The 20,158-nt window shown below is 34.7% G+C and overlaps 13 non-coding genes across 13 annotated transcripts; all 13 read left to right on the top strand.

Annotated features, from left to right (window-relative positions):
* Window positions 1–34: 34 nt before the first annotated feature.
* TRNAT-CGU (transfer RNA threonine (anticodon CGU)) lies at window positions 35–108 on the top strand. Its single transcript has one exon. It is a non-coding gene; the product is annotated as a tRNA-Thr (tRNA).
* Window positions 109–832: 724 nt separating this feature from the next.
* On the top strand, window positions 833–906 carry TRNAT-CGU (transfer RNA threonine (anticodon CGU)). Its single transcript has one exon. It is a non-coding gene; the product is annotated as a tRNA-Thr (tRNA).
* Window positions 907–2,429: 1,523 nt separating this feature from the next.
* TRNAT-CGU (transfer RNA threonine (anticodon CGU)) lies at window positions 2,430–2,503 on the top strand. Its single transcript has one exon. It is a non-coding gene; the product is annotated as a tRNA-Thr (tRNA).
* Window positions 2,504–4,023: 1,520 nt separating this feature from the next.
* Window positions 4,024–4,097, top strand: TRNAT-CGU (transfer RNA threonine (anticodon CGU)). Its single transcript has one exon. It is a non-coding gene; the product is annotated as a tRNA-Thr (tRNA).
* A 1,521-nt stretch (window positions 4,098–5,618) lies between these two features.
* On the top strand, window positions 5,619–5,692 carry TRNAT-CGU (transfer RNA threonine (anticodon CGU)). The gene has a single exon. It is a non-coding gene; the product is annotated as a tRNA-Thr (tRNA).
* Window positions 5,693–7,214: 1,522 nt separating this feature from the next.
* TRNAT-CGU (transfer RNA threonine (anticodon CGU)) lies at window positions 7,215–7,288 on the top strand. Its single transcript has one exon. It is a non-coding gene; the product is annotated as a tRNA-Thr (tRNA).
* A 1,522-nt stretch (window positions 7,289–8,810) lies between these two features.
* On the top strand, window positions 8,811–8,884 carry TRNAT-CGU (transfer RNA threonine (anticodon CGU)). The gene has a single exon. It is a non-coding gene; the product is annotated as a tRNA-Thr (tRNA).
* Window positions 8,885–11,203: 2,319 nt separating this feature from the next.
* Window positions 11,204–11,277, top strand: TRNAT-CGU (transfer RNA threonine (anticodon CGU)). The gene has a single exon. It is a non-coding gene; the product is annotated as a tRNA-Thr (tRNA).
* Window positions 11,278–12,800: 1,523 nt separating this feature from the next.
* TRNAT-CGU (transfer RNA threonine (anticodon CGU)) lies at window positions 12,801–12,874 on the top strand. Its single transcript has one exon. It is a non-coding gene; the product is annotated as a tRNA-Thr (tRNA).
* Window positions 12,875–14,396: 1,522 nt separating this feature from the next.
* TRNAT-CGU (transfer RNA threonine (anticodon CGU)) lies at window positions 14,397–14,470 on the top strand. The gene has a single exon. It is a non-coding gene; the product is annotated as a tRNA-Thr (tRNA).
* A 1,521-nt stretch (window positions 14,471–15,991) lies between these two features.
* On the top strand, window positions 15,992–16,065 carry TRNAT-CGU (transfer RNA threonine (anticodon CGU)). Its single transcript has one exon. It is a non-coding gene; the product is annotated as a tRNA-Thr (tRNA).
* Window positions 16,066–16,789: 724 nt separating this feature from the next.
* TRNAT-CGU (transfer RNA threonine (anticodon CGU)) lies at window positions 16,790–16,863 on the top strand. The gene has a single exon. It is a non-coding gene; the product is annotated as a tRNA-Thr (tRNA).
* A 2,098-nt stretch (window positions 16,864–18,961) lies between these two features.
* Window positions 18,962–19,035, top strand: TRNAT-CGU (transfer RNA threonine (anticodon CGU)). Its single transcript has one exon. It is a non-coding gene; the product is annotated as a tRNA-Thr (tRNA).
* The last annotated feature ends 1,123 nt before the right edge of the window (window positions 19,036–20,158 follow it).

Raw genomic sequence — 20,158 nt, forward strand, 5'->3', positions numbered from 1 at the left:
AGCAGAATAATAAATATTCACATATGGATCATGTGGTGCTGTGGCTTAGTTGGTTAAAGCGCCTGTCTCGTAAACAGGAGATCCTGAATTCAACTCTCAGCAGTACCTTGTTTTCATCTTCTCAAGAATAAGCTTCCTATCTTAAAGCAGGTGTTTTACCTGTGTGCAAACTCAAATTTGCCATTTTTCCAGCCCTACTCATAGTGCAATTGTGAGATTAAGTATCTCATCTAAATGCTGAAAAGGAAGTAAGATTGCTTCAAACTTGACAACTTTACCAATGGATTTTAATTTGAATGCCTCCACTTTCCGCATCTGACTCTCTAAGCAGTCTTTCCAATATATCACATCTTTTTGTGATGTAGCCAAGTTGGTGAAAGAGCCTGTTTAGTAAACAGAAAATCTTGATTTCGAATGTCAGCAGTGCTTTCCTTTCTTCATGTCAGTTTGGGGCTGTTAGCCGAAAAAGAGGACTTTCATTTTTGTTTGACATCAAACATGTCTTTCCCAAATCCCTAATAAATTGCAATTGAGAGAAAAAAACTTTCTGCTTTTGAAATGCTCTAAAAGGAATTAGATGAAATAAGTTTCTTTAGAGAATATAGGATGGCTTCAAGCATTACAAATTAAAACCAGTGGAATTTGAGTGAAAAAAAAAATTTGCTTTTGAAATGCTCTAAAAGGAATTAGATGAAATAACTTTCTTTAGAGAATATAGGATGGGCTCAAGCACTACAAATTAAAACCAGTGGAATTACTCATTAGATGCTACAAATTTTCATAGCAGTTTTCTGAAAAAGCAATATAATAAATATTCACATATGGATCATGTGGTGCTGTGGCTTAGTTGGTTAAAGCGCCTGTCTCGTAAACAGGAAATCCTGAGTTCAACTCTCAGCAGTACCTTGTTTTCATCTTCTCAAGAATAAGCTTCCTATCTTAAAGCAGGTGTTTTACCTGTGCGCAAACTCAAATTTGCCATTGTTCCAGCCCTACTGATAGTGCAATTGTGAGATTAAGTATCTCATCTAAATGCTGAAAAGGAAGTAAGACTGCTTCAAGCTTGACAATTTAACCAATGGATTTTATTTTGAAATCCCTCCACTTTCCGCATCTGACTCTCTAAGCAGTCTTTCCAATATATCACATCTTTTTGTGATTTAGCCAAGTTGGTCAAAGAGCCTGTTTAGTAAACTGAAAATCTTGATTTCGAATGTCAGCAGTGCTTTCCTTTCTTCATGTCAGTTTTGGGCTGTTAGCCGAAAAAGAGGACTTTCACTTTTGTTTGACATCAAACATGTCTTTCCCAAATCCCTAATAAAGTGCAATTGAGAGAAAAAAACTTTCTGCTTTTGAAATGCTCTAAAAGGAATTAGATGAAATAAGTTTCTTTAGAGAATATAGGATGGCTTCAAGCATTACAAATTAAAACCAGTGGAATTTGAGTGAAAAAAAAAATTTGCTTTTGAAATGCTCTAAAAGGAATTAGACGAAATAACTTTCTTTAGAGAATATAGGATGGGCTCAAGCATTGCAAATTAAAACCAGTGGAATTACACATTAGATGCTACAAATTTTCATAGCAGTTTTCCGAAAAGCAGAATAATAAATATTCACACATGGAATTTGTGGTTCTGTGGCTTAGTTGGTTAAAGCGCCTGTCTCGTAAACAGGAGTTCCTGAATTCAACTCTTAGCAGTACCTTGTTTTCATCTTCTCAAGAATAAGCTTCCTATCTTAAAGCAGGTGTCTTACCTGTGTGCAAACTCAAATTTGCCATTTTTCCAGCCCTACTCATAGTGCAATTGTGAGATTAAGTATCTCATCTAAATGCTGAAAAGGAAGTAAGATTGCTTCAAACTTGACAACTTTACCAATGGATTTTAATTTGAAATGCCTCAACTTTCCGCATCTGACTCTCTAAGCAGTCTTTCCAATATATCACATCTTTTTGTGATGTAGCCAAGTTGGTCAAAGAGCCTGTTTAGTAAACAAAAAATCTTGATTTCGAATGTCAGCAGTGCTTTCCTTTCTTCATGTCAGTTTGGGGCTGTTAGTCGAAAAAGAGGACTTTCACTTTTGTTTGACATCAAACATGTCTTTCCCAAATCCCTAATAAAGTGCAATTGAGAGAAAAAAACTTTCTCCTTTTGAAATGCTCTAAAAGGAATTAGATGAAATAAGTTTCTTTAGAGAATATAGGATGGCTTCAAGCATTATAAATTAAAACCAGTGGAATTTGAGTGAAAAAAAAAATTTGCTTTTGAAATGCTCTAAAAGGAATTAGATGAAATAACTTTCTTTAGAGAATATAGGATGGGCTCAAGCATTACAAATTAAAACCAGTGGAATTACACATTAGATGCTACAAATTTTCATAGCAGTTTTCTGAAAAAGCAGAATAATAAATATTCACATATGGATCATGTGGTGCTGTGGCTTAGTTGGTTAAAGCGCCTGTCTCGTAAACAGGAGATCCTGAATTCAACTCTCAGCAGTACCTTGTTTTCATCTTCTCAAGAATAAGCTTCCTATCTTAAAGCAGGTGTTTTACCTGTGTGCAAACTCAAATTTGCTATTTTTCCAGCCCTACTGATAGTGCAATTGTGAGATTAAGTATCTCATCTAAATGCTGAAAATGAAGTAAGACTGCTTCAAGCTCGACAATTTAACCAATGGATTTTATCTTGAAATGCCTCCACTTTCCGCATCTGACTCTCTAAGCAGTCTTTCCTATATATCATCTTTTTGTGATGTAGCCAAGTTGGTCAAAGAGCCTGTTTAGTAAACAGAAAATCTTGATTTCGAATGTCAGCAGTGCTTTCCTTTCTTCATGTCAGTTTGGGGCTGTGAGTCGAAAAAGAGGACTTTCACTTTTGTTTGACATCAAACATGTCTTTCCCAAATCCCTAATAAAGTGCAATTGAGAGAAAAAAACTTTCTGCTTTTGAAATGCTATAAAAGGAATTAGATGAAATAAGTTTCTTTAGAGAATATAGGATGGCTTCAAGCATTACAAATTAAAACCAGTGGAATTTGAGTGAAAAAAAAATTTGCTTTTGAAATGATCTAAAAGGAATTAGATGAAATAACTTTCTTTAGAGAATATAGGATGGGCTCAAGCATTACAAATTAAAACCAGTGGAATTACACATTAGATGCTACAAATTTTCATAGCAGTTTTCTGAAAAAGCAGAATAATAAATATTCACATATGAATCATGTGGTGCTGTGGCTTAGTTGGTTAAAGCGCCTGTCTTGTAACCAAGAGATCCTGAATTCAACTCTCAGCAGTACCTTGTTTTCATCTTCTCAAGAATAAGCTTTCTATCTTAAAGCAGGTGTTTTACCTGTGTGCAAACTTAAATTTGCCATTTTTCCAGCCCTACTGATAGTGCAATTGTGAGATTAAGTATCTCATCTAAATGCTGAAAAGGAAGTAAGACTGCTTCAAGCTTGACAATTTAACCAATGGATTTTATTTTGAAATGCCTCCACTTTCCGCATATGACTCTCTAAGCAGTCTTTCCAATATATCACATCTTTTTGTGATTTAGCCAAGTTGGTCAAAGAGCCTGTTTAGTAAACAGAAAATCTTGATTTCGAATGTCAGCAGTGCTTTCCTTTCTTCATGTCTGTTTGGGGCTGTTAGCCGAAAAAGAGGACTTTCACTTTTGTTTGACATCAAACATGTCTTTCCCAAATCCCTAATAAAGTACAATTGAGAGAAAAAAACTTTCTGCTTTTGAAATGCTCTAAAAGGAATTAGATGAAATAAGTTTCTTTAGAGAATATAGGATGGCTTCAAGCATTACAAATTAAAACCAGTGGAATTTGAGTGAAAAAAAAATTTGCTTTTGAAATGCTCTAAAAGGAATTAGATGAAATAACTTTCTTTAGAGAATATAGGATGGGCTCAAGCATTACAAATTAAAACCAGTGGAATTACAGATTAGATGCTACAAATTTTCATAGCAGTTTTCTGAAAAAGCAGAATAATAAATATTCACATTTGAATCATGTGGTGCAGTGGCTTAGTTGGTTAAAGCGCCTGTCTCGTAAACAGGAGATCCTGAGTTCAACTCTCAGCAGTACCTTGCTTTCATCTTCTCAAGAATAAGATTCCTATCTTAAAGCCGGTGTTGTACATGTGTGCAAACTCAAATTTGCCATTTTTCCAGCCCTACTGATAGTGCAACTGTGAGATTAAGTATCTCATCTAAATGCTGAAAAGGAAGTAAGACTGCTTCAAGCTTGACAATTTAACCAATGGATTTTATTTTGAAATGCCTCCACTTTCCGCATCTGACTCTCTAAGCAGTCTTTCCAATATATCACATCTTATTGTGATTTAGTCAAGTTGGTCAAAGAGCCTGTTTAGTAAACAGAAAATCTTGATTTCGAATGTCAGCAGTGCTTTCCTTTCTTCATGTCAGTTTGGGGCTGTTAGCCGAAAAAGAGGACTTTCACTTTTGTTTGACATCAAACATGTCTTTCCCAAATCCCTAATAAAGTGCAATTGAGAGAAAAAAACTTTCTGCTTTTGAAATGCTCTAAAAGGAAATAGATGAAATAAGTTTCTTTAGAGAATATAGGATTGCTTCAAGCATTACAAATTAAAACCAGTGGAATTTGAGCGAAAAAAAAATTTGCTTTTGAAATGATCTAAAAGGAATTAGATGAAATAACTTTCTTTAGAGAATATAGGATGGGCTCAAGCATTACAAATTAAAACCAGTGGAATTACACATTAGATGCTACAAATTTTCATAGCAGTTTTCTGAAAAAGCAGAATAATAAATATTCACATATGAATCATGTGGTGCTGTGGCTTAGTTGGTTAAAGCGCCTGTCTTGTAAACAAGAGATCCTGAATTCAACTCTCAGCAGTACCTTGTTTTCATCTTCTCAAGAATAAGCTTCCTATCTTAAAGCAGGTGTTTTACCTGTGTGCAAACTCAAATTTGCCATTTTTCCAGCCCTACTGAGAGTGCAATTGTGAGATTAAGTATCTCATCTAAATGCTGAAAAGGAAGTAAGATTGCTTCAAGCTTGACAATTTAACCAATGGATTTTATTTTGAAATGCCTCCACTTTCCGCATCTGTCTCTCTAAGCAGTCTTTCCAATATATCACATCTTTTTGTGATATAGCCAAGTTGGTCAAAGAGCCTGTTTAGTAAACAGAAAATCTTGATTTCGAATGTCAGCAGTGCTTTTCTTTCTTCATGTCAGTTTGGGGCTGTTAGCCGAAAAAGAGGACTTTCACTTTTGTTTGACATCAAACATGTCTTTCCCAAATCCCTAATAAAGTGCAATTGAGAGAAAAAAACTTTCTGCTTTTGAAATGCTCTAAAAGGAATTAGATGAAATTAGTTTCTTTAGAGAATATAGGATGGCTTCCATCATTACAAATTAAAACCAGTGGAATTTAAGTAAAAAAAATTTTGCTTTTGAAATGCTCTAAAAGGAATTAGATGAAATAACTTTCTTTAGAGAATATAGGATGGGCTCAAGCATTACAAATTAAAACCAGTGGAATTACACATTAGATGCTACAAATTTTCATAGCAGTTTTCTGAAAAAGCAGAATAATAAATATTCACTTATGAATCATGTGGTCCTGTGGCTTAGTTGGTTAAAGCGCCTGTGTCGTAAACAGGAGATCCTGAGTTCAACTCTCAGCAGTACCTTGTTTTCATCTTCTCAAGGATAAGCTTCCTATCTTCAAGCAGGTGTTGTACCTGTGTGCAAACTCAAATTTGCCATTTTTCCAGCCCTACTCATAGTGCAATTGTGAGATTAAGTATCTCATCTAAATGCTGAAAAGGAAGTAAGATTGCTTCAAACTTGACAACTTTACCAATGGATTTTAATTTGAATGCCTCCACTTTCCGCATCTGACTCTCTAAGCAGTCTTTCCAATATATCACATCTTTTTGTGATGTAGCCAAGTTGGTGAAAGAGCCTGTTTAGTAAACAGAAAATCTTGATTTCGAATGTCAGCAGTGCTTTCCTTTCTTCATGTCAGTTTGGGGCTGTTAGCCGAAAAAGAGGACTTTCATTTTTGTTTGACATCAAACATGTCTTTCCCAAATCCCTAATAAATTGCAATTGAGAGAAAAAAACTTTCTGCTTTTGAAATGCTCTAAAAGGAATTAGATGAAATAAGTTTCTTTAGAGAATATAGGATGGCTTCAAGCATTACAAATTAAAACCAGTGGAATTTGAGTGAAAAAAAAAATTTGCTTTTGAAATGCTCTAAAAGGAATTAGATGAAATAACTTTCTTTAGAGAATATAGGATGGGCTCAAGCATTGCAAATTAAAACCAGTGGAATTACACATTAGATGCTACAAATTTTCATAGCAGTTTTCCGAAAAGCAGAATAATAAATATTCACACATGGAATTTGTGGTTCTGTGGCTTAGTTGGTTAAAGCGCCTGTCTCGTAAACAGGAGATCCTGAATTCAACTCTTAGCAGTACCTTGTTTTCATCTTCTCAAGAATAAGCTTCCTATCTTAAAGCAGGTGTCTTACCTGTGTGCAAACTCAAATTTGCCATTTTTCCAGCCCTACTCATAGTGCAATTGTGAGATTAAGTATCTCATCTAAATGCTGAAAAGGAAGTAAGATTGCTTCAAACTTGACAACTTTACCAATGGATTTTAATTTGAAATGCCTCAACTTTCCGCATCTGACTCTCTAAGCAGTCTTTCCAATATATCACATCTTTTTGTGATGTAGCCAAGTTGGTCAAAGAGCCTGTTTAGTAAACAGAAAATCTTGATTTCGAATGTCAGCAGTGCTTTCCTTTCTTCATGTCAATTTGGGGCTGTTAGTCGAAAAAGAGGACTTTCACTTTTGTTTGACATCAAACATGTCTTTCCCAAATCCCTAATAAAGTGCAATTGAGAGAAAAAAACTTTCTGCTTTTGAAATGCTCTAAAAGGAATTAGATGAAATAAGTTTCTTTAGAGAATATAGGATGGCTTCAAGCATTATAAATTAAAACCAGTGGAATTTGAGTGAAAAAAAAAATTTGCTTTTGAAATGCTCTAAAAGGAATTAGATGAAATAACTTTCTTTAGAGAATATAGGATGGGCTCAAGCATTACAAATTAAAACCAGTGGAATTACACATTAGATGCTACAAATTTTCATAGCAGTTTTCTGAAAAAGCAGAATAATAAATATTCACATATGGATCATGTGGTGCTGTGGCTTAGTTGGTTAAAGCGCCTGTCTCGTAAACAGGAGATCCTGAATTCAACTCTCAGCAGTACCTTGTTTTCATCTTCTCAAGAATAAGCTTCCTATCTTAAAGCAGGTGTTTTACCTGTGTGCAAACTCAAATTTGCTATTTTTCCAGCCCTACTGATAGTGCAATTGTGAGATTAAGTATCTCATCTAAATGCTGAAAATGAAGTAAGACTGCTTCAAGCTCGACAATTTAACCAATGGATTTTATCTTGAAATGCCTCCACTTTCCGCATCTGACTCTCTAAGCAGTCTTTCCAATATATATCATCTTTTTGTGATGTAGCCAAGTTGGTCAAAGAGCCTGTTTAGTAAACAGAAAATCTTGATTTCGAATGTCAGCAGTGCTTTCCTTTCTTCATGTCAGTTTGGGGCTGTGAGTCGAAAAAGAGGACTTTCACTTTTGTTTGACATCAAACATGTCTTTCCCAAATCCCTAATAAAGTGCAATTGAGAGAAAAAAACTTTCTGCTTTTGAAATGCTATAAAAGGAATTAGATGAAATAAGTTTCTTTAGAGAATATAGGATGGCTTCAAGCATTACAAATTAAAACCAGTGGAATTTGAGTGAAAAAAAAATTTGCTTTTGAAATGATCTAAAAGGAATTAGATGAAATAACTTTCTTTAGAGAATATAGGATGGGCTCAAGCATTACAAATTAAAACCAGTGGAATTACACATTAGATGCTACAAATTTTCATAGCAGTTTTCTGAAAAAGCAGAATAATAAATATTCACATATGAATCATGTGGTGCTGTGGCTTAGTTGGTTAAAGCGCCTGTCTTGTAACCAAGAGATCCTGAATTCAACTCTCAGCAGTACCTTGTTTTCATCTTCTCAAGAATAAGCTTTCTATCTTAAAGCATGTGTTTTACCTGTGTGCAAACTTAAATTTGCCATTTTTCCAGCCCTACTGATAGTGCAATTGTGAGATTAAGTATCTCATCTAAATGCTGAAAAGGAAGTAAGACTGCTTCAAGCTTGACAATTTAACCAATGGATTTTATTTTGAAATGCCTCCACTTTCCGCATATGACTCTCTAAGCAGTCTTTCCAATATATCACATCTTTTTGTGATTTAGCCAAGTTGGTCAAAGAGCCTGTTTAGTAAACAGAAAATCTTGATTTCGAATGTCAGCAGTGCTTTCCTTTCTTCATGTCTGTTTGGGGCTGTTAGCCGAAAAAGAGGACTTTCACTTTTGTTTGACATCAAACATGTCTTTCCCAAATCCCTAATAAAGTACAATTGAGAGAAAAAAACTTTCTGCTTTTGAAATGCTCTAAAAGGAATTAGATGAAATAAGTTTCTTTAGAGAATATAGGATGGCTTCAAGCATTACAAATTAAAACCAGTGGAATTTGAGTGAAAAAAAAATTTGCTTTTGAAATGCTCTAAAAGGAATTAGATGAAATAACTTTCTTTAGAGAATATAGGATGGGCTCAAGCATTACAAATTAAAACCAGTGGAATTACAGATTAGATGCTACAAATTTTCATAGCAGTTTTCTGAAAAAGCAGAATAATAAATATTCACATTTGAATCATGTGGTGCAGTGGCTTAGTTGGTTAAAGCGCCTGTCTCGTAAACAGGAGATCCTGAGTTCAACTCTCAGCAGTACCTTGCTTTCATCTTCTCAAGAATAAGCTTCCTATCTTAAAGCCGGTGTTGTACATGTGTGCAAACTCAAATTTGCCATTTTTCCAGCCCTACTGATAGTGCAACTGTGAGATTAAGTATCTCATATAAATGCTGAAAAGGAAGTAAGACTGCTTCAAGCTTGACAATTTAACCAATGGATTTTATTTTGAAATGCCTCCACTTTCCGCATCTGACTCTCTAAGCAGTCTTTCCAATATATCACATCTTATTGTGATTTAGTCAAGTTGGTCAAAGAGCCTGTTTAGTAAACAGAAAATCTTGATTTCGAATGTCAGCAGTGCTTTCCTTTCTTCATGTCAGTTTGGGGCTGTTAGCCGAAAAAGAGGACTTTCACTTTTGTTTGACATCAAACATGTCTTTCCCAAATCCCTAATAAAGTGCAATTGAGAGAAAAAAACTTTCTGCTTTTGAAATGCTCTAAAAGGAAATAGATGAAATAAGTTTCTTTAGAGAATATAGGATTGCTTCAAGCATTACAAATTAAAACCAGTGGAATTTGAGCGAAAAAAAAATTTGCTTTTGAAATGATCTAAAAGGAATTAGATGAAATAACTTTCTTTAGAGAATATAGGATGGGCTCAAGCATTACAAATTAAAACCAGTGGAATTACACATTAGATGCTACAAATTTTCATAGCAGTTTTCTGAAAAAGCAGAATAATAAATATTCACATATGAATCATGTGGTGCTGTGGCTTAGTTGGTTAAAGCGCCTGTCTTGTAAACAAGAGATCCTGAATTCAACTCTCAGCAGTACCTTGTTTTCATCTTCTCAAGAATAAGCTTCCTATCTTAAAGCAGGTGTTTTACCTGTGTGCAAACTCAAATTTGCCATTTTTCCAGCCCTACTGATAGTGCAATTGTGAGATTAAGTATCTCATCTAAATGCTGAAAAGGAAGTAAGATTGCTTCAAGCTTGACAATTTAACCAATGGATTTTATTTTGAAATGCCTCCACTTTCCGCATCTGACTCTCTAAGCAGTCTTTCCAATATATCACATCTTTTTGTGATATAGCCAAGTTGGTCAAAGAGCCTGTTTAGTAAACAGAAAATCTTGATTTCGAATGTCAGCAGTGCTTTTCTTTCTTCATGTCATTTTGGGGCTGTTAGCCGAAAAAGAGGACTTTCACTTTTGTTTGACATCAAACATGTCTTTCCCAAATCCCTAATAAAGTGCAATTGAGAGAAAAAAACTTTCTGCTTTTGAAATGCTCTAAAAGGAATTAGATGAAATTAGTTTCTTTAGAGAATATAGGATGGCTTCCATCATTACAAATTAAAACCAGTGGAATTTAAGTAAAAAAAAATTTGCTTTTGAAATGCTCTAAAAGGAATTAGATGAAATAACTTTCTTTAGAGAATATAGGATGGGCTCAAGCATTACAAATTAAAACCAGTGGAATTACACATTAGATGCTACAAATTTTCATAGCAGTTTTCTGAAAAAGCAGAATAATAAATATTCACTTATGAATCATGTGGTCCTGTGGATTAGTTGGTTAAAGCGCCTGTGTCGTAAACAGGAGATCCTGAGTTCAACTCTCAGCAGTACCTTGTTTTCATCTTCTCAAGGATAAGCTTCCTATCTTCAAGCAGGTGTTGTACCTGTGTGCAAACTCAAATTTGCCATTTTTCCAGCCCTACTCATAGTGCAATTGTGAGATTAAGTATCTCATCTAAATGCTGAAAAGGAAGTAAGATTGCTTCAAACTTGACAACTTTGCCAATGGATTTTAATTTGAATGCCTCCACTTTCCGCATCTGACTCTCTAAGCAGTCTTTCCAATATATCACATCTTTTTGTGATGTAGCCAAGTTGGTGAAAGAGCCTGTTTAGTAAACAGAAAATCTTGATTTCGAATGTCAGCAGTGCTTTCCTTTCTTCATGTCAGTTTGGGGCTGTTAGCCGAAAAAGAGGACTTTCATTTTTGTTTGACATCAAACATGTCTTTCCCAAATCCCTAATAAATTGCAATTGAGAGAAAAAAACTTTCTGCTTTTGAAATGCTCTAAAAGGAATTAGATGAAATAAGTTTCTTTAGAGAATATAGGATGGCTTCAAGCATTACAAATTAAAACCAGTGGAATTTGAGTGAAAAAAAAAATTTGCTTTTGAAATGCTCTAAAAGGAATTAGATGAAATAACTTTCTTTAGAGAATATAGGATGGGCTCAAGCATTACAAATTAAAACCAGTGGAATTACTCATTAGATGCTACAAATTTTCATAGCAGTTTTCTGAAAAAGCAGAATAATAAATATTCACATATGGATCATGTGGTGCTGTGGCTTAGTTGGTTAAAGCGCCTGTCTCGTAAACAGGAAATCCTGAGTTCAACTCTCAGCAGTACCTTGTTTTCATCTTCTCAAGAATAAGCTTCCTATCTTAAAGCAGGTGTTTTACCTGTGCGCAAACTCAAATTTGCCATTGTTCCAGCCCTACTGATAGTGCAATTGTGAGATTAAGTATCTCATCTAAATGCTGAAAAGGAAGTAAGACTGCTTCAAGCTTGACAATTTAACCAATGGATTTTATTTTGAAATGCCTCCACTTTCCGCATCTGACTCTCTAAGCAGTCTTTCCAATATATCACATCTTTTTGTGATTTAGCCAAGTTGGTCAAAGAGCCTGTTTAGTAAACTGAAAATCTTGATTTCGAATGTCAGCAGTGCTTTCCTTTCTTCATGTCAGTTTTGGGCTGTTAGCCGAAAAAGAGGACTTTCACTTTTGTTTGACATCAAACATGTCTTTCCCAAATCCCTAATAAAGTGCAATTGAGAGAAAAAAACTTTCTGCTTTTGAAATGCTCTAAAAGGAATTAGATGAAATAAGTTTCTTTAGAGAATATAGGATGGCTTCAAGCATTACAAATTAAAACCAGTGGAATTTGAGTGAAAAAAAAAATTTGCTTTTGAAATGCTCTAAAAGGAATTAGATGAAATAACTTTCTTTAGAGAATATAGGATGGGCTCAAGCATTGCAAATTAAAACCAGTGGAATTACACATTAGATGCTACAAATTTTCATAGCAGTTTTCCGAAAAGCAGAATAATAAATATTCACACATGGAATTTGTGGTTCTGTGGCTTAGTTGGTTAAAGCGCCTGTCTCGTAAACAGGAGATCCTGAATTCAACTCTTAGCAGTACCTTGTTTTCATCTTCTCAAGAATAAGCTTCCTATTTTAAAGCACGTGTCTTACCTGTGTGCAAACTCAAATTTGCCATTTTTCCAGCCCTACTCATAGTGCAATTGTGAGATTAAGTATCTCATCTAAATGCTGAATAGGAAGTAAGATTGCTTCAAACTTGACAACTTTACCAATGGATTTTAATTTGAAATGCCTCAACTTTCCGCATCTGACTCTCTAAGCAGTCTTTCCAATATATCACATCTTTTTGTGATGTAGCCAAGTTGGTCAAAGAGCCTGTTTAGTAAACAGAAAATCTTGATTTCGAATGTCAGCAGTGCTTTCCTTTCTTCATGTCAGTTTGGGGCTGTTAGTCGAAAAAGAGGACTTTCACTTTTGTTTGACATCAAACATGTCTTTCCCAAATCCCTAATAAAGTGCAATTGAGAGAAAAAAACTTTCTGCTTTTGAAATGCTTTAAAAGGAATTAGATGAAATAAGTTTCTTTAGAGAATATAGGATGGCTTCAAGCATTATAAATTAAAACCAGTGGAATTTGAGTGAAAAAAAAAATTTGCTTTTGAAATGCTCTAAAAGGAATTAGATGAAATAACTTTCTTTAGAGAATATAGGATGGGCTCAAGCATTACAAATTAAAACCAGTGGAATTACACATTAGATGCTACAAATTTTCATAGCAGTTTTCTGAAAAAGCAGAATAATAAATATTCACATATGGATCATGTGGTGCTGTGGCTTAGTTGGTTAAAGCGCCTGTCTCGTAAACAGGAGATCCTGAATTCAACTCTCAGCAGTACCTTGTTTTCATCTTCTCAAGAATAAGCTTCCTATCTTAAAGCAGGTGTTTTACCTGTGTGCAAACTCAAATTTGCTATTTTTCCAGCCCTACTGATAGTGCAATTGTGAGATTAAGTATCTCATCTAAATGCTGAAAATGAAGTAAGACTGCTTCAAGCTCGACAATTTAACCAATGGATTTTATTTTGAAATGCCTCCACTTTCCGCATCTGACTCTCTAAGCAGTCTTTCCAATATATATCATCTTTTTGTGATGTAGCCAAGTTGGTCAAAGAGCCTGTTTAGTAAACAGAAAATCTTGATTTCGAATGTCAGCAGTGCTTTCCTTTCTTCATGTCAGTTTGGGGCTGTGAGTCGAAAAAGAGGACTTTCACTTTTGTTTGACATCAAACATGTCTTTCCCAAATCCCTAATAAAGTGCAATTGAGAGAAAAAAACTTTCTGCTTTTGAAATGCTATAAAAGGAATTAGATGAAATAAGTTTCTTTAGAGAATATAGGATGGCTTCAAGCATTACAAATTAAAACCAGTGGAATTTGAGTGAAAAAAAAATTTGCTTTTGAAATGATCTAAAAGGAATTAGATGAAATAACTTTCTTTAGAGAATATAGGATGGGCTCAAGCATTACAAATTAAAACCAGTGGAATTACACATTAGATGCTACAAATTTTCATAGCAGTTTTCTGAAAAAGCAGAATAATAAATATTCACATATGAATCATGTGGTGCTGTGGCTTAGTTGGTTAAAGCGCCTGTCTTGTAACCAAGAGATCCTGAATTCAACTCTCAGCAGTACCTTGTTTTCATCTTCTCAAGAATAAGCTTTCTATCTTAAAGCAGGTGTTTTACCTGTGTGCAAACTTAAATTTGCCATTTTTCCAGCCCTACTGATAGTGCAATTGTGAGATTAAGTATCTCATCTAAATGCTGAAAAGGAAGTAAGACTGCTTCAAGCTTGACAATTTAACCAATGGATTTTATTTTGAAATGCCTCCACTTTCCGCATATGACTCTCTAAGCAGTCTTTCCAATATATCACATCTTTTTGTGATTTAGCCAAGTTGGTCAAAGAGCCTGTTTAGTAAACAGAAAATCTTGATTTCGAATGTCAGCAGTGCTTTCCTTTCTTCATGTCTGTTTGGGGCTGTTAGCCGAAAAAGAGGACTTTCACTTTTGTTTGACATCAAACATGTCTTTCCCAAATCCCTAATAAAGTACAATTGAGAGAAAAAAACTTTCTGCTTTTGAAATGCTCTAAAAGGAATTAGATGAGATAAGTTTCTTTAGAGAATATAGGATGGCTTCAAGCATTACAAATTAAAACCAGTGGAATTTGAGTGAAAAAAAAATTTGCTTTTGAAATGCTCTAAAAGGAATTAGATGAAATAACTTTCTTTAGAGAATATAGGATGGGCTCAAGCATTACAAATTAAAACCAGTGGAATTACAGATTAGATGCTACAAATTTTCATAGCAGTTTTCTGAAAAAGCAGAATAATAAATATTCACATTTGAATCATGTGGTGCAGTGGCTTAGTTGGTTAAAGCGCCTGTCTCGTAAACAGGAGATCCTGAGTTCAACTCTCAGCAGTACCTTGCTTTCATCTTCTCAAGAATAAGCTTCCGATCTTAAAGCCGGTGTTGTACATGTGTGCAAACTCAAATTTGCCATTTTTCCAGCCCTACTGATAGTGCAACTGTGAGATTAAGTATCTCATCTAAATGCTGAAAAGGAAGTAAGACTGCTTCAAGCTTGACAATTTAACCAATGGATTTTATTTTGAAATGCCTCCACTTTCCGCATCTGACTCTCTAAGCAGTCTTTCCAATATATCACATCTTATTGTGATTTAGTCAAGTTGGTCAAAGAGCCTGTTTAGTAAACAGAAAATCTTGATTTCGAATGTCAGCAGTGCTTTCCTTTCTTCATGTCAGTTTGGGGCTGTTAGCCGAAAAAGAGGACTTTCACTTTTGTTTGACATCAAACATGTCTTTCCCAAATCCCTAACAAAGTGCAATTGAGAGAAAAAAACTTTCTGCTTTTGAAATGCTCTAAAAGGAAATAGATGAAATAAGTTTCTTTAGAGAATATAGGATTGCTTCAAGCATTACAAATTAAAACCAGTGGAATTTGAGCGAAAAAAAAATTTGCTTTTGAAATGATCTAAAAGGAATTAGATGAAATAACTTTCTTTAGAGAATATAGGATGGGCTCAAGCATTACAAATTAAAACCAGTGGAATTACACATTAGATGCTACAAATTTTCATAGCAGTTTTCTGAAAAAGCAGAATAATAAATATTCACATATGAATCATGTGGTGCTGTGGCTTAGTTGGTTAAAGCGCCTGTCTTGTAAACAAGAGATCCTGAATTCAACTCTCAGCAGTACCTTGTTTTCATCTTCTCAAGAATAAGCTTCCTATCTTAAAGCAGGTGTTTTACCTGTGTGCAAACTCAAATTTGCCATTTTTCCAGCCCTACTGATAGTGCAATTGTGAGATTAAGTATCTCATCTAAATGCTGAAAAGGAAGTAAGATTGCTTCAAGCTTGACAATTTAACCAATGGATTTTATTTTGAAATGCCTCCACTTTCCGCATCTGACTCTCTAAGCAGTCTTTCCAATATATCACATCTTTTTGTGATATAGCCAAGTTGGTCAAAGAGCCTGTTTAGTAAACAGAAAATCTTGATTTCGAATGTCAGCAGTGCTTTTCTTTCTTCATGTCAGTTTGGGGCTGTTAGCCGAAAAAGAGGACTTTCACTTTTGTTTGACATCAAACATGTCTTTCCCAAATCCCTAATAAAGTGCAATTGAGAGAAAAAAACTTTCTGCTTTTGAAATGCTCTAAAAGGAATTAGATGAAATTAGTTTCTTTAGAGAATATAGGATGGCTTCCATCATTACAAATTAAAACCAGTGGAATTTAAGTAAAAAAAATTTTGCTTTTGAAATGCTCTAAAAGGAATTAGATGAAATAACTTTCTTTAGAGAATATAGGATGGGCTCAAGCATTACAAATTAAAACCAGTGGAATTACACATTAGACGCTACAAATTTTCATAGCAGTTTTCTGAAAAAGCAGAATAATAAATATTCACTTATGAATCATGTGGTCCTGTGGCTTAGTTGGTTAAAGCGCCTGTGTCGTAAACAGGAGATCCTGAGTTCAACTCTCAGCAGTACCTTGTTTTCATCTTCTCAAGGATAAGCTTCCTATCTTCAAGCAGGTGTTGTACCTGTGTGCAAACTCAAATTTGCCATTTTTCCAGCCCTACTCATAGTGCAATTGTGAGATTAAGTATCTCATCTAAATGCTGAAAAGGAAGTAAGATTGCTTCAAACTTGACAACTTTACCAATGGATTTTAATTTGAATGCCTCCACTTTCCGCATCTGACTCTCTAAGCAGTCTTTCCAATATATCACATCTTTTTGTGATGTAGCCAAGTTGGTGAAAGAGCCTGTTTAGTAAACAGAAAATCTTGATTTCGAATGTCAGCAGTGCTTTCCTTTCTTCATGTCAGTTTGGGGCTGTTAGCCGAAAAAGAGGACTTTCATTTTTGTTTGACATCAAACATGTCTTTCCCAAATCCCTAATAAATTGCAATTGAGAGAAAAAAACTTTCTGCTTTTGAAATGCTCTAAAAGGAATTAGATGAAATAAGTTTCTTTAGAGAATATAGGATGGCTTCAAGCATTACAAATTAAAACCAGTGGAATTTGAGTGAAAAAAAAAAATTGCTTTTGAAATGCTCTAAAAGGAATTAGATGAAATAACTTTCTTTAGAGAATATAGGATGGGCTCAAGCATTACAAATTAAAACCAGTGGAATTACTCATTAGATGCTACAAATTTTCATAGCAGTTTTCTGAAAAAGCAGAATAATAAATGTTCACATATGGATCATGTGGTGCTGTGGCTTAGTTGGTTAAAGCACCTGTCTCGTAAACAGGAAATCCTGAGTTCAACTCTCAGCAGTACCTTGTTTTCATCTTCTCAAGAATAAGCTTCCTATCTTAAAGCAGGTGTTTTACCTGTGCGCAAACTCAAATTTGCCATTGTTCCAGCCCTACTGATAGTGCAATTGTGAGATTAAGTATCTCATCTAAATGCTGAAAAGGAAGTAAGACTGCTTCAAGCTTGACAATTTAACCAATGGATTTTATTTTGAAATGCCTCCACTTTCCGCATCTGACTCTCTAAGCAGTCTTTCCAATATATCACATCTTTTTGTGATTTAGCCAAGTTGGTCAAAGAGCCTGTTTAGTAAACTGAAAATCTTGATTTCGAATGTCAGCAGTGCTTTCCTTTCTTCATGTCAGTTTGGTGCTGTTAGTCGAAAAAGAGGACTTTCACTTTTGTTTGACATCAAACATGTCTTTCCCAAATCCCTAATAAAGTGCAATTGAGAGAAAAAAACTTTCTGCTTTTGAAATGCTCTAAAAGGAATTAGATGAAATAAGTTTCTTTAGAGAATATAGGATGGCTTCAAGCATTACAAATTAAAACCAGTGGAATTTGAGTGAAAAAAAAAATTTGCTTTTGAAATGCTCTAAAAGGAATTAGATGAAATAACTTTCTTTAGAGAATATAGGATGGGCTCAAGCATTACAAATTAAAACCAGTGGAATTACACATTAGATGCTACAAATTTTCATAGCAGTTTTCCGAAAAAGCAGAATAGTAAATATTCACACATGGAATTTGTGGTTCTGTGGCTTAGTTGGTTAATGCGCCTGTCTCGTAAACAGGAGATCCTGAGTAAAACTCTCAGCAGTACCTTGTTTTCATCTTCTCAAGAATAAGCTTCCTATCTTAAAGCATGTGTTTTACCTGTGTGCAAACTCAAATTTGCCATTGTTCCAGCCCTACTGATAGTGCAATTGTGAGATTAAGTATCTCATCTAAATGCTGAAAAGGAAGTAAGACTGCTTCAAGCTTGACAATTTAACCAATGGATTTTATTTTGAAATGCCTCCATTTTCCGCATCTGACTCTCTAAGCAGTCTTTCCAATATATCAAATCTTTTTGTGATGTAGCCAAGTTGGTCAAAGAGCCTGTTTAGTAAACAGAAAATCTTGATTTCGAATGTCAGCAGTGCTTTCCTTTCTTCATGTCAGTTTGGGGCTGTTAGTCGAAAAAGAGGACTTTCACTTTTGTTTGACATCAAACATGTCTTTCCCAAATCACTAATAAAGTGCAATTGAGAGAAAAAAAACTTTCTGCTTTTGAAATGCTCTAAAAAGAATTAGATGAAATAAGTTTCTTTAGAGAATATAGGATGGGCTCAAGCATTACAAATTAAAACCAGTGGAATTACACATTAGATGCTACAAATTTTCATAGCAGTTTTCCGAAAAAGCAGAATAGTAAATATTCACACATGGAATTTGTGGTTCTGTGGCTTAGTTGGTTAATGCGCCTGTCTCGTAAACAGGAGATCCTGAGTACAACTCTCAGCAGTACCTTGTTTTCATCTTCTCAAGAATAAGCTTCCTATCTTAAAGCATGTGTTTTACCTGTGTGCAAACTCAAATTTGCCATTGTTCCAGCCCTACTGATAGTGCAATTGTGAGATTAAGAATCTCATCTAAATGCTGAAAAGGAAGTAAGATTGCTTCAAGCTTGACAACTTAACCAATTGATTTTATTTTGAAATGCCTCCACTTTCCGCACCTGACTCTCTAAGCAGTCTTTCCAATATATCACATCTTTTTGTGATGTAGACAAGTTGGTCAAAGAGCCTGTTTAGTAAACAGAAAATCTTGATTTCGAATGTCAGCAGTGCTTTCCTTTCTTCATGTCAGTTTGGGGCTGTTAGCCAAAAAAGAGGACTTTCACTTTTGTTTGACATCAAACATGTCTTTCCCAAAGCCCTAATAAAGTGCAATTGAGAGAAAAAAACTTTCTGCTTTTGAAATGCTCTAAAAGGAATTAGATGAAATAAGTTTCTTTAGAGAATATAGGATGGCTTCAAGCATTACAAATTAAAACCAGTGGAATTACACATTAGATGCTATAAATTTTCATAGCAGATTTCTGAAAAAGCAGAATAATAAATATTCACATATGGATCATGTGGTGCTGTGGCTTAGTTGGTTAAAGCGCCTGTCTCGTAAACAGGAAATCCTGACTTCAACTCTCAGCAGTACCTTGTTTTCATCTTCTCAAGAATAAGCTTCCTATCTTAAAGCAGGTGTGTTTTACCTGTGTGCAAACTCAAATTTGCCAATGTTCCAGCCCTACTGATAGTGCAATTGTGAGATTAAGTATCTCATCTAAATGCTGAAAAGGAAGTAAGACTGCTTCAAGCTTGACAATTTAACCAATGGATTTTATTTTGAAATGCCTCCACTTTCCGCATCTGACTCTCTAAGCAGTCTTTCCAATATATCACATCTTTTTGTGATGTAGCCAAGTTGGTCAAAGAGCCTGTTTAGTAAACAGAAAATCTTGATTTCGAATGTCAGCAGTGCTTTCCTTTCTTCATGTCAGTTTGGGGCTGTGAGTCGAAAAAGAGGACTTTCACTTTTGTTTGACATCAAACATGTCTTTCCCAAATCCCTAATAAAGTGCAATTGAGAGAAAAAAACTTTCTGCTTTTGAAATGCTATAAAAGGAATTAGATGAAATAAGTTTCTTTAGAGAATATAGGATGGCTTCAAGCATTACAAATTAAAACCAGTGGAATTTGAGTGAAAAAAAAATTTGCTTTTGAAATGATCTAAAAGGAATTAGATGAAATAACTTTCTTTAGAGAATATAGGATGGGCTCAAGCATTACAAATTAAAACCAGTGGAATTACACATTAGATGCTACAAATTTTCATAGCAGTTTTCTGAAAAAGCAGAATAATAAATATTCACATATGAATCATGTGGTGCTGTGGCTTAGTTGGTTAAAGCGCCTGTCTTGTAACTAAGAGATCCTGAATTCAACTCTCAGCAGTACCTTGTTTTCATCTTCTCAAGAATAAGCTTTCTATCTTAAAGCAGGTGTTTTACCTGTGTGCAAACTCAAATTTGCCATTTTTCCAGCCCTACTGTTAGTGCAACTGTGAGATTAAGTATCTCATCTAAATGCTGAAAAGGAAGTAAGACTGCTTCAAGCTTGACAATTTAACCAATGGATTTTATTTTGAAATGCCTCCACTTTCCGCATCTGACTCTCTAAGCAGTCTTTCCAATATATCACATCTTTTTGTGATGTAGCCAAGTTGGTCAAAGAGCCTGTTTAGTAAACAGAAAATCTTGATTTCGAATGTCAGCAGTGCTTT

Source organism: Dendrobates tinctorius, unplaced genomic scaffold, assembly GCF_039654945.1.
Source record: "Dendrobates tinctorius isolate UK_male_01 unplaced genomic scaffold, ASM3965494v1 ptg000254l, whole genome shotgun sequence".
In the NCBI taxonomy this organism is placed as follows: domain Eukaryota; kingdom Metazoa; phylum Chordata; class Amphibia; order Anura; family Dendrobatidae; genus Dendrobates; species Dendrobates tinctorius.